This window comes from Myodes glareolus, chromosome 7, assembly GCF_982192425.1.
Source record: "Myodes glareolus chromosome 7, mMyoGla1.1, whole genome shotgun sequence".
In the NCBI taxonomy this organism is placed as follows: domain Eukaryota; kingdom Metazoa; phylum Chordata; class Mammalia; order Rodentia; family Cricetidae; genus Myodes; species Myodes glareolus.
The window spans coordinates 111,206,147-111,220,144 of record NC_142032.1 but is presented as its reverse complement, the minus strand read 5'-3'; positions in this window follow the sequence as shown (position 1 = coordinate 111,220,144).

Genomic DNA, 13,998 nt, shown 5'->3' with positions numbered 1-13,998 from the left:
ATGGAGTGTTGCTTCACTTTCTAAATGCTGTCCTTTCAGAGAAAATCACTTTCCTTTGAAAGAGCCTTAAGCTACTTACAAGCATTCAACAGAAACTCACATGCATTTCTCTGAAAGAGAAGAAGTCTGTTCCAACACTTCAATTCACTGCACGAAGGGAATGGAGTGTTGCTTCACTTTCTAAATGCTGTCCTTTCAGAGAAAATCACTTTCCTTTGAAAGTGCCTTAAGCTACTTACAAGCATTCAACAGAAACTCACATGCGTTTCTCTGAAAGAGAAGAAGTCTGTTCCAACACTTCAATTTACTGTGCGAAGTGAATGGAGTGTTGCTTCACTTTCTAAATGCTGTCCTTTCAGAGAAAATCACTTTCCTTTGAAAGTGCCTTAAGCTACTTACAAGCATTCACCAGAAACTCACATGCGTTTCTCTGAAAGAGAAGCAGTCTGTTCCAATACTTCAATTCACTCTGCGAAGTGAATGGAGTGTTGCTTCACTTTCTAAATGCTGTCCTTTCAGAGAAAATCACTTTCCTTTGAAAGTGCCTTAAGCTACTTACAAGCATTCAACAGAAACTCACATGCATTTCTCTGAAAGAGAAGCACTCTGTTCCAACACTTCAATTCACTGTGCGAAGTGAATGGAGTGTTGCTTCACTTTCTAAATGCTGTCCTTTCAGAGAAAATCACTTTCCCTTGAAAGTGCCTTAAGCTACTTACAAGCATTCACCAGAAACTCACATGCGTTTCTCTGAAAGAGAAGCAGTCTGTTCCAACACTTCAATTCACTGTGCGAAGTGAATGGAGTGTTGCTTCACTTTCTAAATGCTGTCCTTTCATAGAAAATCACTTTCCTTTGAAAGTGTCTTAAGCTACTTACAAGCATTCAACAGAAACTCACATGCGTTTCTCTGAAAGAGAAGCAGTCTGTTCCAACACTTCAATTCAATGTGCGAAGTGAATGGAGTGTTGCTTCACTTTCTAAATGCTGTCCTTTCAGAGAAAATCACTTTCCTTTGAAAGTGCCTTAACCTACTTACAAGCATTCAACAGAAACTCACATGCATTTCTCTGAAAGAGAAGCAATCTGTTCTAACACTTCAATTCTCTGTGCGAAGTGAATGGAGTGTTGCTTCACTTTCTAAATGCTGTCCTTTCAGAGAAAATCACTTTCCTTTGAAAGTGCCTTAAGCTACTTGCAAGCATTCACAAGAAACACTAATGCGTTCCTATGAAAGAGAAGCAGTCTGTTCCAACACTTCAATTCACTGTGCGAAGTGAATGGAGTGTTGCTTCACTTTCTAAATGCTGTCCTTTCAGAGAAAATCACTTTCCTTTGAAAGTGCCTTAAGCTACTTGCAATCATTAGGAAGAAACTCACATGCGTTTCTCTGAAAGAGAAGCAGTCTGTTCCAACACTTCAATTCACTGCACGAAGGGAATGGAGTGTTGCTTCACTTTCTAAATGCTGTCCTTTCAGAGAAAATCACTTTCCTTTGAAAGTGCCTTAAGCTACTTACAAGCATTCAACAGAAACTCACATGCGTTTCTCTGAAAGAGAAGAAGTCTGTTCCAACACTTCAATTCACTGTGCGAAGTGAATGGAGTGTTGCTTCACTTTCTAAATGCTGTCCTTTCAGAGAAAATCACTTTCCTTTGAAAGTGCCTTAAGCTACTTGCAAGCATTAGGAAGAAACTTACATGCGTTTCTCTGAAAGAGAAGCAGTCTGTTCCAACACTTCAATTCACTGTGCGAAGTGAATGGAGTGTTGATTCACTTTCTAAATGCTGTCCTTTCAGAGAAAATCACTTTCCTTTGAAAGTGCCTTAAGCTACTTACAAGCATTCACCAGAAACTCACATGCGTTTCTCTGAAAGAGAAGTAGTCTGTTCCAATACTTCAATTCACTCTGCGAAGTGAATGGAGTGTTGCTTCACTTTCTAAATGCTGTCCTTTCAGAGAAAATCACTTTCCTTTGAAAGTGCCTTAAGCTACTTACAAGCATTCAACAGAAACTCACATGCATTTCTCTGAAAGAGAAGCACTCTGTTCCAACACTTCATTTCACTGTGCGAAGTGAATGGAGTGTTGCTTCACTTTCTAAATGCTGTCCTTTCAGAGAAAATCACTTTCCTTTGAAAGTGCCTTAAGCTACTTACAAGCATTCACCAGAAACTCACATGCGTTTCTCTGAAAGAGAAGCAGTCTGTTCCAACACTTCAATTCACTGTGCGAAGTGAATGGAGTGTTGCCTCACTTTCTAAATGCTGTCCTTTCAGAGAAAATCACTTTCCTTTGAAAGTGCCTTAAACTACTTTGAAGCATTCATAAAAAACTCACATGCATTTCTCTAAAAGAGAAGCAATCTGTTCCACCACTTCAATTCTCTGTGCGAAGGGAATGGAGTGTTGCTTCACTTTCTAAATGCTGTCCTTTCAGAGAAAATCACTTTCCTTTGAAAGTGCCTTAGCTACTTGCAAGCATTTACAAGAAACACTAATGCGTTTCTATGAAAGAGAAGCAGTCTGTTCCAACACTTCAATTCATTGCGCGAAGGGAATGGAGTGTTGCTTTACTTTCTAAATGCTGTCCTTTCAGAGAAAGTCACTTTCCTTTGAAAGAGCCTTAAGCTACTTACAAGCATTCACCAGAAACTCACATGCATTTCTCTGAAAGAGCAGCAGTCTGTTCCAACACTTCAATTCACTGCACGAAGGGAATGGAGTGTTGCTTCACTTTCTAAATGCTGTCCTTTCAGAGAAAATCACTTTCCTTTGAAAGTGCCTTAAGCTACTTACAAGCATTCACAAGAAACTCACATGCGTTTCTCTGAAAGAGAAAAAGTCTGTTCCAACACTTCAATTCACTGTGCGAAGTGAATGGAGTGTTGCTTCACTTTCTAAATGCTGTCCTTTCAGAGAAAATCACTTTTTTTTGAAAGTGCCTTAAGCTACTTGCAAGCATTTACAAGAAATACTAATGCGTTTCTATGAAAGGGAAGCAGTCTGTTCCAACACTTCAATTCATTGCGCGAAGGGAATGGAGTGTTGCTTTACTTTCTAAATGCTGTCCTTTCAGAGAAAATCACTTTCCTTTGAAAGAGCCTTAAGCTACTTACAAGCATTCAACAGAAACTCAAATGCATTTCTCTGAAAGAGAAGCAGTCTGTTCCAACACTTCAATTCACTGCACGAAGGGAATGGAGCGTTGCTTCACTTTCTAAATGCTGTCCTTTCAGAGAAAATCACTTTCCTTTGAAAGTGCCTTAAGCTACTTACAAGCATTCAACAGAAACTCACATGCGTTTCTCTGAAAGAGAAGAAGTCTGTTCCAACACTTCAATTCACTGTGCGAAGTGAATGGAGTGTTGCTTCACTTTCTAAATGCTGTCCTTTCAGAGAAAATCACTTTCCTTTGAAAGTGCCTTAAGCTACTTACAAGCATTCACCAGAAACTCACATGCGTTTCTCTGAAAGAGAAGCAGTCTGTTCCAATACTTCAATTCACTCTGCGAAGTGAATGGAGTGTTGCTTCACTTTCTAAATGCTGTCCTTTCAGAGAAAATCACTTTCCTTTGAAAGTGCCTTAAGCTACTTACAAGCATTCAACAGAAACTCACATGCATTTCTCTGAAAGAGAAGCACTCTGTTCCAACACTTCAATTCACTGTGCGAAGTGAATGGAGTGTTGCTTCACTTTCTAAATGCTGTCCTTTCAGAGAAAATCACTTTCCCTTGAAAGTGCCTTAAGCTACTTACAAGCATTCACCAGAAACTCACATGCGTTTCTCTGAAAGAGAAGCAGTCTGTTCCAACACTTCAATTCACTGTGCGAAGTGAATGGAGTGTTGCTTCACTTTCTAAATGCTGTCCTTTCAGAGAAAATCACTTTCCTTTGAAAGTGCCTTAAGCTACTCACAAGCATTCAACAGAAACTCACATGCGTTTCTCTGAAAGAGAAGCAGTCTGTTCCAACACTTCAATTCAATGTGCGAAGTGAATGGAGTGTTGCTTCACTTTCTAAATGCTGTCCTTTCAGAGAAAATCACTTTCCTTTGAAAGTGCCTTAAGCTACTTACAAGCATTCAACAGAAACTCACATGCATTTCTCTGAAAGAGAAGCAATCTGTTCTAACACTTCAATTCTCTGTGCGAAGTGAATGGAGTGTTGCTTCACTTTCTAAATGCTGTCCTTTCAGAGAAAATCACTTTCCTTTGAAAGTGCCTTAAGCTACTTGCAAGCATTCACAAGAAACACTAATGCGTTCCTATGAAAGAGAAGCAGTCTGTTCCAACACTTCAATTCACTGTGCGAAGTGAATGGAGTGTTGCTTCACTTTCTAAATGCTGTCCTTTCAGAGAAAATCACTTTCCTTTGAAAGTGCCTTAAGCTACTTGCAAGCATTAGGAAGAAACTCACATGCATTTCTCTGAAAGAGAAGCAGTCTGTTCCAACACTTCAATTCACTGCACGAAGGGAATGGAGTGTTGCTTCACTTTCTAAATGCTGTCCTTTCAGAGAAAATCACTTTCCTTTGAAAGTGCCTTAAGCTACTTACAAGCATTCACAAGAAACTCACATGCGTTTCTCTGAAAGAGAAGAAGTCTGTTCCAACACTTCAATTCACTGTGCGAAGTGAATGGAGTGTTGCTTCACTTTCTAAATGCTGTCCTTTCAGAGAAAATCACTTTCTTTTGAAAGTGCCTTAAGCTACTTGCAAGCATTTACAAGAAACACGAATGCGTTTCTATGAAAGAGAAGCAGTCTGTTCCAACACTTCAATTCATTGCGCGAAGTGAATGGAGTGTTGCTTTACTTTCTAAATGCTGTCCTTTCAGAGAAAATCACTTTCCTTTGAAAGAGCCTTATGCTACTTACAAGCATTCAACAGAAACTCACATGCATTTCTCTGAAAGAGAAGCAGTCTGTTCCAACACTTCAATTCACTGCACGAAGGGAATGGAGTGTTGCTTCACTTTCTAAATGCTGTCCTTTCAGAGAAAATCACTTTCCTTTGAAAGTGCCTTAAGCTACTTACAAGCATTCAACAGAAACTCACATGCGTTTCTCTGAAAGAGAAGCAGTCTGTTCCAACACTTCAATTCACTGTGCGAAGTGAATGGAGTGTTGCTTCACTTTCTAAATGCTGTCCTTTCAGAGAAAATCACTTTACTTTGAAAGTGCCTTAAGCTACTTACAAGCATTCACCAGAAACTCACATGCGTTTCTCTGAAAGAGAAGCAATCTGTTCCAATACTTCAATTCACTCTGCGAAGTGAATGGAGTGTTGCTTCACTTTCTAAATGCTGTCCTTTCAGAGAAAATCACTTTCCTTTGAAAGTGCCTTAAGCTACTTACAAGCATTCAACAGAAACTCACATGCATTTCTCTGAAAGAGAAGCACTCTGTTCCAACACTTCAATTCACTGTGCGAAGTGAATGGAGTGTTGCTTCACTTTCTAAATGCTGTCCTTTCAGAGAAAATCACTTTCCTTTGAAAGTGCCTTAAGCTACTTACAAGCATTCACCAGAAACTCACATGCGTTTCTCTGAAAGAGAAGCAGTCTGTTCCAACACTTCAACTCACTGTGCGAAGTGAATGGAGTGTTGCTTCACTTTCTAAATGCTGTCCTTTCAGAGAAAATCACTTTCCTTTGAAAGTGCCTTAAGCTACTTACAAGCATTCAACAGAAACTCACATGCGTTTCTCTGAAAGAGAAGCAGTCTGTTCCAACACTTCAATTCAATGTGCGAAGTGAATGGAGTGTTGCTTCACTTTCTAAATGCTGTCCTTTCAGAGAAAATCACTTTCCTTTGAAAGTGCCTAAAGCTACTTACAAGCATTCAACAGAAACTCACATGCATTTCTCTGAAAGAGAAGCAATCTGTTCTAACACTTCAATTCTCTGTGCGAAGTGAATGGAGTGTTGCTTCACTTTCTAAATGCTGTCCTTTCAGAGAAAATCACTTTCCTTTGAAAGTGCCTAAAGCTACTTACAAGCATTCAACAGAAACTCACATGCGTTTCTCTGAAAGAGAAGCAGTCTGTTCCAACACTTCAATTCACTGTGCGAAGTGAATGGAGTGTTGCTTCACTTTCTAAATGCTGTCCTTTCAGAGAAAATCACTTTCCTTTGAAAGTGCCTTAAGCTACTTGCAAGCATTAGGAAGAAACTCACATGCGTTTCTCTGAAGAGAAGCAGTCTGTTCCAACACTTCAATTCAATGTGCGAAGTGAATGGAGTGTTGCTTCACTTTCTAAATGCTGTCCTTTCAGAGAAAATCACTTTCCTTTGAAAGTGCCTTAAGCTACTTACAAGCATTCAACAGAAACTCACATGCATTTCTCTGAAAGAGAAGCAATCTGTTCTAACACTTCAATTCTCTGTGCGAAGTGAATGGAGTGTTGCTTCACTTTCTAAATGCTGTCCTTTCAGAGAAAATCACTTTCCTTTGAAAGTGCCTTAAGCTACTTGCAAGCATTCACAAGAAACACTAATGCGTTCCTATGAAAGAGAAGCAGTCTGTTCCAACACTTCAATTCACTGTGCGAAGTGAATGGAGTGTTGCTTCACTTTCTAAATGCTGTCCTTTCAGAGAAAATCACTTTCCTTTTAAAGTGCCTTAAGCTACTTGCAAGCATTAGGAAGAAACTCAGATGCGTTTCTCTGAAAGAGAAGCAGTCTGTTCCAACACTTCAATTCACTGCACGAAGGGAATGGAGTGTTGCTTCACTTTCTAAATGCTGTCCTTTCAGAGAAAATCACTTTCCTTTGAAAGTGCCTTAAACTACTTTCAAGCATTCACAAAAAACTCACATGCGTTTCTCTGATAGAGAAGCAGTCTGTTCCAACACTTCAATTCACTGTGCGAAGTGAATGGAGTGTTGCTTCACTTTCTAAATGCTGTCCTTTCAGAGAAAATCACTTTCCTTTGAAAGTGCCTTAAGCAACTTGCAAGAATTCACAAGAAACTCACATGCGTTTCTCTGAAAGAGAAGCAGTCTGTTCCAACACTTCAATTCACTGTGCGAAGTGGATGGAGTGTTGCTTCACTTTCTAAATCCTGTCCTTTCAGAGAAAATCACTTTCCCTTGAAAGTGCCTTAAGCTACTTGCAAGCATTAGGAAGAAACTCACATGCGTTTCTCTGAAAGAGAAGCAGTCTGTTCCAACACTTCAATTCACTGTGCGAAGTGAATTGAGTGTTGCCTCACTTTCTAAATGCTGTCCTTTCAGAGAAAATCACTTTCCTTTGAAAGTGCCTTAAACTACTTTCAAGCATTCATAAAAAACTCACATGCATTTCTCTAAAGGAGAAGCAATCTGTTCCAACACTTCAATTCTCTGTGCGAAGGGAATGGAGTGTTGCTTCACTTTCTAAATGCTGTCCTTTCAGAGAAAATCACTTTCCTTTGAAAGTGCCGTAAGCTACTTGCAAGCATTTACAAGAAACACTAATGCGTTTCTATGAAAGAGAAGCAGTCTGTTCCAACACTTCAATTCATTGCGCGAAGGGAATGGAGTGTTGCTTTACTTTCTAAATGCTGTCCTTTCAGAGAAAATCACTTTCCTTTCAAAGAGCCTTAAGCTACTTACAAGCATTCAACAGAAACTCACATGCATTTCTCTGAAAGAGAAGCAGTCTGTTCCAACACTTCAATTCACTGCACGAAGGGAATGGAGTGTTGCTTCACTTTCTAAATGCTGTCCTTTCAGAGAAAATCACTTTCCTTTGAAAGTGCCTTAAGCTACTTACAAGCATTCACCAGAAACTCACATGCGTTTCTCTGAAAGAGAAGAAGTCTGTTCCAACACTTTAATTCACTGTGCGAAGTGAATGGAGTGTTGCTTCACTTTCTAAATGCTGTCCTTTCAGAGAAAATCACTTTCTTTTGAAAGTGCCTTAAGCTACTTGCAAGCATTTACAAGAAACACTAATGCGTTTCTATGAAAGAGAAGCAGTCTGTTCCAACACTTCAATTCATTGCGCGAAGGGAATGGAATGTTGCTTTACTTTCTAAATGCTGTCCTTTCAGAGAAAATCACTTTCCTTTGAAAGAGCCTTAAGCTACTTTCAAGCATTCAACAGAAACTCACATGCATTTCTCTGAAAGAGAAGCAGTCTGTTCCAACACTTCAATTCACTGCACGAAGGGAATGGAGTGTTGCTTCACTTTCTAAATGCTGTCCTTTCAGAGAAAATCACTTTCCTTTGAAAGTGCCTTAAGCTACTTACAAGAATTCACCAGAAACTCACATGCGTTTCTCTGAAAGAGAAGAAGTCTGTTCCAACACTTCAATTCACTGTGCGAAGTGAATGGAGTGTTGCTTCACTTTCTAAATGCTGTCCTTTCAGAGAAAATCACTTTCCTTTGAAAGTGCCTTAAGCTACATGCAAGCATTAGGAAGAAACTTACATGCGTTTCTCTGAAAGAGAAGCAGTCTGTTCCAACACTTCAATTCATTGCGCGAAGGGAAAGGAGTGTTGCTTTACTTTCTAAATGCTGTCCTTTCAGAGAAAATCACTTTCCTTTGAAAGAGCCTTAAGCTACTTACAAGCATTCAACAGAAACTCACATGCATTTCTCTGAAAGAGAAGCAGTCTGTTCCAACACTTCAATTCACTGCATGAAGGGAATGGAGTGTTGCTTCACTTTCTAAATGCTGTCCTTTCAGAGAAAATCACTTTCCTTTGAAAGTGCCTTAAGCTACTTGCAAGCATTAGGAAGAAACTCACATGCGTTTCTCTGAAAGAGAAGCAGTCTGTTCCAACACTTCAATTCACTGTGCGAAGTGAATGGAGTGTTGCTTCACTTTCTAAATGCTGTCCTTTCAGAGAAAATCACTTTTCTTTGAAAGTGCCTTAAACTACTTTCAAGCATTCACAAAAAACTCACATGCGTTTCTCTGAAAGAGAAGCAGTCTGTTCCAACACTTCAATTCACTGTGCGAAGTGAATGGAGTGTTGCTTCACTTTCTAAATGCTGTCCTTTCAGAGAAAATCACTTTCCTTTGAAAGAGCCTTAAGCTACTTACAAGCATTCAACAGAAACTCACATGCATTTCTCTGAAAGAGAAGCAGTCTGTTCCAACACTTCAATTCACTGCACGAAGGGAATGGAGTGTTGCTTCACTTTCTAAATGCTGTCCTTTCAGAGAAAATCACTTTCCTTTGAAAGTGCCTTAAGCTACTTACAAGCATTCACCAGAAACTCACATGCGTTTCTCTGAAAGAGAAGAAGTCTGTTCCAACACTTCAATTCACTGTGCGAAGTGAATGGAGTGTTGCTTCACTTTCTAAATGCTGTCCTTTCAGAGAAAAACACTTTCTTTTGAAAGTGCCTTAAGCTACTTGCAAGCATTTACAAGAAACACTAATGCGTTTCTATGAAAGAGAAGCAGTCTGTTCCAACACTTCAATTCATTGCGCGAAGGGAATGGAGTGTTGCTTTACTTTCTAAATGCTGTCCTTTCAGAGAAAATCACTTTCCTTTGAAAGAGCCTTAAGCTACTTTCAAGCATTCAACAGAAACTCACATGCATTTCTCTGAAAGAGAAGCAGTCTGTTCCAACACTTCAATTCACTGCACGAAGGGAATGGAGTGTTGCTTCACTTTCTAAATGCTGTCCTTTCAGAGAAAATCACTTTCCTTTGAAAGTGCCTTAAGCTACTTACAAGAATTCACCAGAAACTCACATGCGTTTCTCTGAAAGAGAAGAAGTCTGTTCCAACACTTCAATTCACTGTGCGAAGTGAATGGAGTGTTGCTTCACTTTCTAAATGCTGTCCTTTCAGAGAAAATCACTTTCCTTTGAAAGTGCCTTAAGCTACTTGCAAGCATTAGGAAGAAACTTACATGCGTTTCTCTGAAAGAGAAGCAGTCTGTTCCAACACTTCAATTCATTGCGCGAAGGGAATGGAGTGTTGCTTTACTTTCTAAATGCTGTCCTTTCAGAGAAAATCACTTTCCTTTGAAAGAGCCTTAAGCTACTTACAAGCATTCAACAGAAACTCACATGCATTTCTCTGAAAGAGAAGCAGTCTGTTCCAACACTTCAATTCACTGCATGAAGGGAATGGAGTGTTGCTTCACTTTCTAAATGCTGTCCTTTCAGAGAAAATCACTTTCCTTTGAAAGTGCCTTAAGCTACTTACAAGAATTCACCAGAAACTCACATGCGTTTCTCTGAAAGAGAAGAAGTCTGTTCCAACACTTCAATTCACTGTGCGAAGTGAATGGAGTGTTGCTTCACTTTCTAAATGCTGTCCTTGCAGAGAAAATCACTTTCCTTTGAAAGTGCCTTAAGCTACTTGCAAGCATTAGGAAGAAACTTACATGCGTTTCTCTGAAAGAGAAGCAGTCTGTTCCAACACTTCAATTCATTGCGCGAAGGGAATGGAGTGTTGCTTTACTTTCTAAATGCTGTCCTTTCAGAGAAAATCACTTTCCTTTGAAAGAGCCTTAAGCTACTTACAAGCATTCAACAGAAACTCACATGCATTTCTCTGAAAGAGAAGCAGTCTGTTCCAACACTTCAATTCACTGCACGAAGGGAATGGAGTGTTGCTTCACTTTCTAAATGCTGTCCTTTCAGAGAAAATCACTTTCCTTTGAAAGTGCCTTAAGCTACTTGCAAGCATTCACAAGAAACACTAATGCGTTCCTATGAAAGAGAAGCAGTCTGTTCCAACACTTCAATTCACTGTGCGAAGTGAATGGAGTGTTGCTTCACTTTCTAAATGCTGTCCTTTCAGAGAAAATCACTTTCCTTTGAAAGTGCCTTAAGCTACTTGCAAGCATTTACAAGAAACACTAATGCGTTCCTATGAAAGAGAAGCAGTCTGTTCCAACACTTCAATTCACTGTGCGAAGTGAATGGAGTGTTGCTTCACTTTCTAAATGCTGTCCTTTCAGATAAAATCACTTTCCTTTGAAAGTGCCTTAAGCTACTTACAAGCATTCACCAGAAACTCACATGCGTTTCTCTGAAAGAGAAGAAGTCTGTTCCAACACTTCAATTCACTGTGCGAAGTGAATGGAGTGTTGCTTCACTTTCTAAATGCTGTCCTTGCAGAGAAAATCACTTTCCTTTGAAAGTGCCTTAAGCTACTTGCAAGCATTAGGAAGAAACTTACATGCGTTTCTCTGAAAGAGAAGCAGTCTGTTCCAACACTTCAATTCATTGCGCGAAGGGAATGGAGTGTTGCTTTACTTTCTAAATGCTGTCCTTTCAGAGAAAATCACTTTCCTTTGAAAGAGCCTTAAGCTACTTACAAGCATTCAACAGAAACTCACATGCATTTCTCTGAAAGAGAAGCAGTCTGTTCCAACACTTCAATACACTGCACGAAGGGAATGGAGTGTTGCTTCACTTTCTAAATGCTGTCCTTTCAGAGAAAATCACTTTCCTTTGAAAGTGCCTTAAGCTACTTGCAAGCATTCACAAGAAACACTAATGCGTTCCTATGAAAGAGAAGCAGTCTGTTCCAACACTTCAATTCACTGTGCGAAGTGAATGGAGTGTTGCTTCACTTTCTAAATGCTGTCCTTTCAGAGAAAATCACTTTCATTTGAAAGTGCCTTAAGCTACTTGCAAGCATTAGGAAGAAACTCACATGCGTTTCTCTGAAAGAGCAGCAGTCTGTTCCAACACTTCATTCACTGTGCGAAGTGAATGGAGTGTTGCCTCACTTTCGAAATGCTGTCGTTTCAGAGAAAATCACTTTCCTTTGAAAGTGCCTTAAAAATACTTTCAAGCATTCATAAAAAACTCACATGCGTTTCTCTGAAAGAGAAGCAGTCTGTTCCAACACTTCAATTCACTGTGTGAAGTGAATGGAGTGTTGATTCACTTTCTAAATGCTGTCCTTTCAGAGAAAATCACTTTCCTTTGAAACTGCTTTAAGCTACTTACAAGCATTCACCAGAAACTCACATGCGTTTCTCTGAAAGAGAAGCAGTCTGTTCCAATACTTCAATTCACTCTGCGAAGTGAATGGAGTGTTGCTTCACTTTCTAAATGCTGTCCTTTCAGAGAAAATCACTTTCCTTTGAAAGTGCCCTAAGCTACTTACAAGCATTCAACAGAAACTCACATGCATTTCTCTGAAAGAGAAGCACTCTGTTCCAACACTTCAATTCACCGTGTGAAGTGAATGGAGTGTTGCTTCACTTTGTAAATGCTGTCCTTTCAGAGAAAATCACTTTCCTTTGAAAGTGCCTTAAGCTACTTACAAGCATTCACCAGAAACTCACATGCGTTACTCTGAAAGAGAAGCAGTCTGTTCCAACACTTCAATTCACTGTGCGAAGTGAATGGAGTGTTGCTTCACTTTCTAAATTCTGTCCTTTCAGAGAAAATCACTTTCCTTTGAAAGTGCCTTAAGCTACTTACAAGCATTCACCAGAAACTCACATGCGTTTCTCTGAAAGAGAAGCAGTCTGTTCCAACACTTCAATTCAATGTGCGAAGTGAATGGAGTGTTGCTTCACTTTCTAAATGCTGTCCTTTCAGAGAAAATCACTTTCCTTTGAAAGTGCCTTAAGCTACTTATAAGCATTCAACAGAAACTCACATGCATTTCTCTGAAAGAGAAGCAATCTGTTCTAACACTTCAATTCTCTGTGCGAAGTGAATGGAGTGTTGCTTCACTTTCTAAATGCTGTCCTTTCAGAGAAAATCACTTTCCTTTGAAAGTGCCTTAAGCTACTTGCAAGCATTCACAAGAAACACTAATGCGTTCCTATGAAAGAGAAGCAGTCTGTTCCAACACTTCAATTCACTGTGCAAAGTGAATGGAGTGTTTCTTCACTTTCTAAATGCTGTCCTTTCAGAGAAAATCACTTTCCTTTGAAAGTGCCTTAAGCTACTTGCAAGCATTAGGAAGAAACTCACATGCCTTTCTCTGAAAGAGAAGCAGTCTGTTCCAATACTTCAATTCACTCTGCGAAGTGAATGGAGTGTTGCTTCACATTCTAAATGCTGTCCTTTCAGAGAAAATCACTTTCCTTTGAAAGTGCCCAAAACTACTTTCAAGCATTCACAAAAAACTCACATGCGTTTCTCTGAAAGAGAAGCAGTCTGTTCCAACACTTCAATTCACTGTGCGAAGTGAATATAGTGTTGCTTCACTTTGTAAATGCTGTCCTTTCAGAGAAAATCCCTTTCCTTTGAATGTGCCTTAAGCTACTTACAAGCATTCAACAGAAACTCACATGCATTTCTCTGAAAGAGGAGCAATCTGTTCCAACACTTCAATTCTCTGTGCGAAGTGAATGGAGTGTTGCTTCACATTCTAAATGCTGTCTTTAAGAGAAAATCACTTTCCTTTGAAAGTGCCTTAAGCTACTTGCAAGCATTAGGAAGAAACTCACATGCGTTTCTCTGAAAGAGAAGCAGTCTGTTCCAACACTTCAATTCACTGTGCAAAATGAATGGAGTGTTGCCTCACTTTCTAAATGCTGGCCTTTCAGAGAAAATCACTTTCCTTTGAAAGTGCCTTAAGCTACTTGCAAGCATTCACAAGAAACACTAATGCGTTTCTATGAAAGAGAAGCAGTCTGTTCCAACACTTCAATTCATATCGCGAAGGGAATGGAGTGTTGCTTTACTTTCTAAATGCTGTCATTTCAGAGAAAATCACTTTCCTTTGAAAGAGCCTTAAGTTACTTACAAGCATCCAACAGAAACTCACATGCAATTCTCTGAAAGAGAAGCAGTCTGTTCCAACACTTCAATTCACTGTACAAAGTGAATGGAGTGTTGCTCCACTTTCTAAATGCTGTCCTTTCAGAGAAAATCACTTTCCTTTAAAAGTGCCTTAAGCAACTTGCAAGCATTCACAAGAAACACTAATGCGTTTCTATGAAAGAGAAGCACTCTGTTCCAACACTTCAATTCACTGCACGAAGGGAATGGAGTGTTGCTTCACTTTCTAAATGCTGTCCTTTCAGAGAAAATCACTTTCCTTTGAAAGTGCCTTATGCTACTTACAA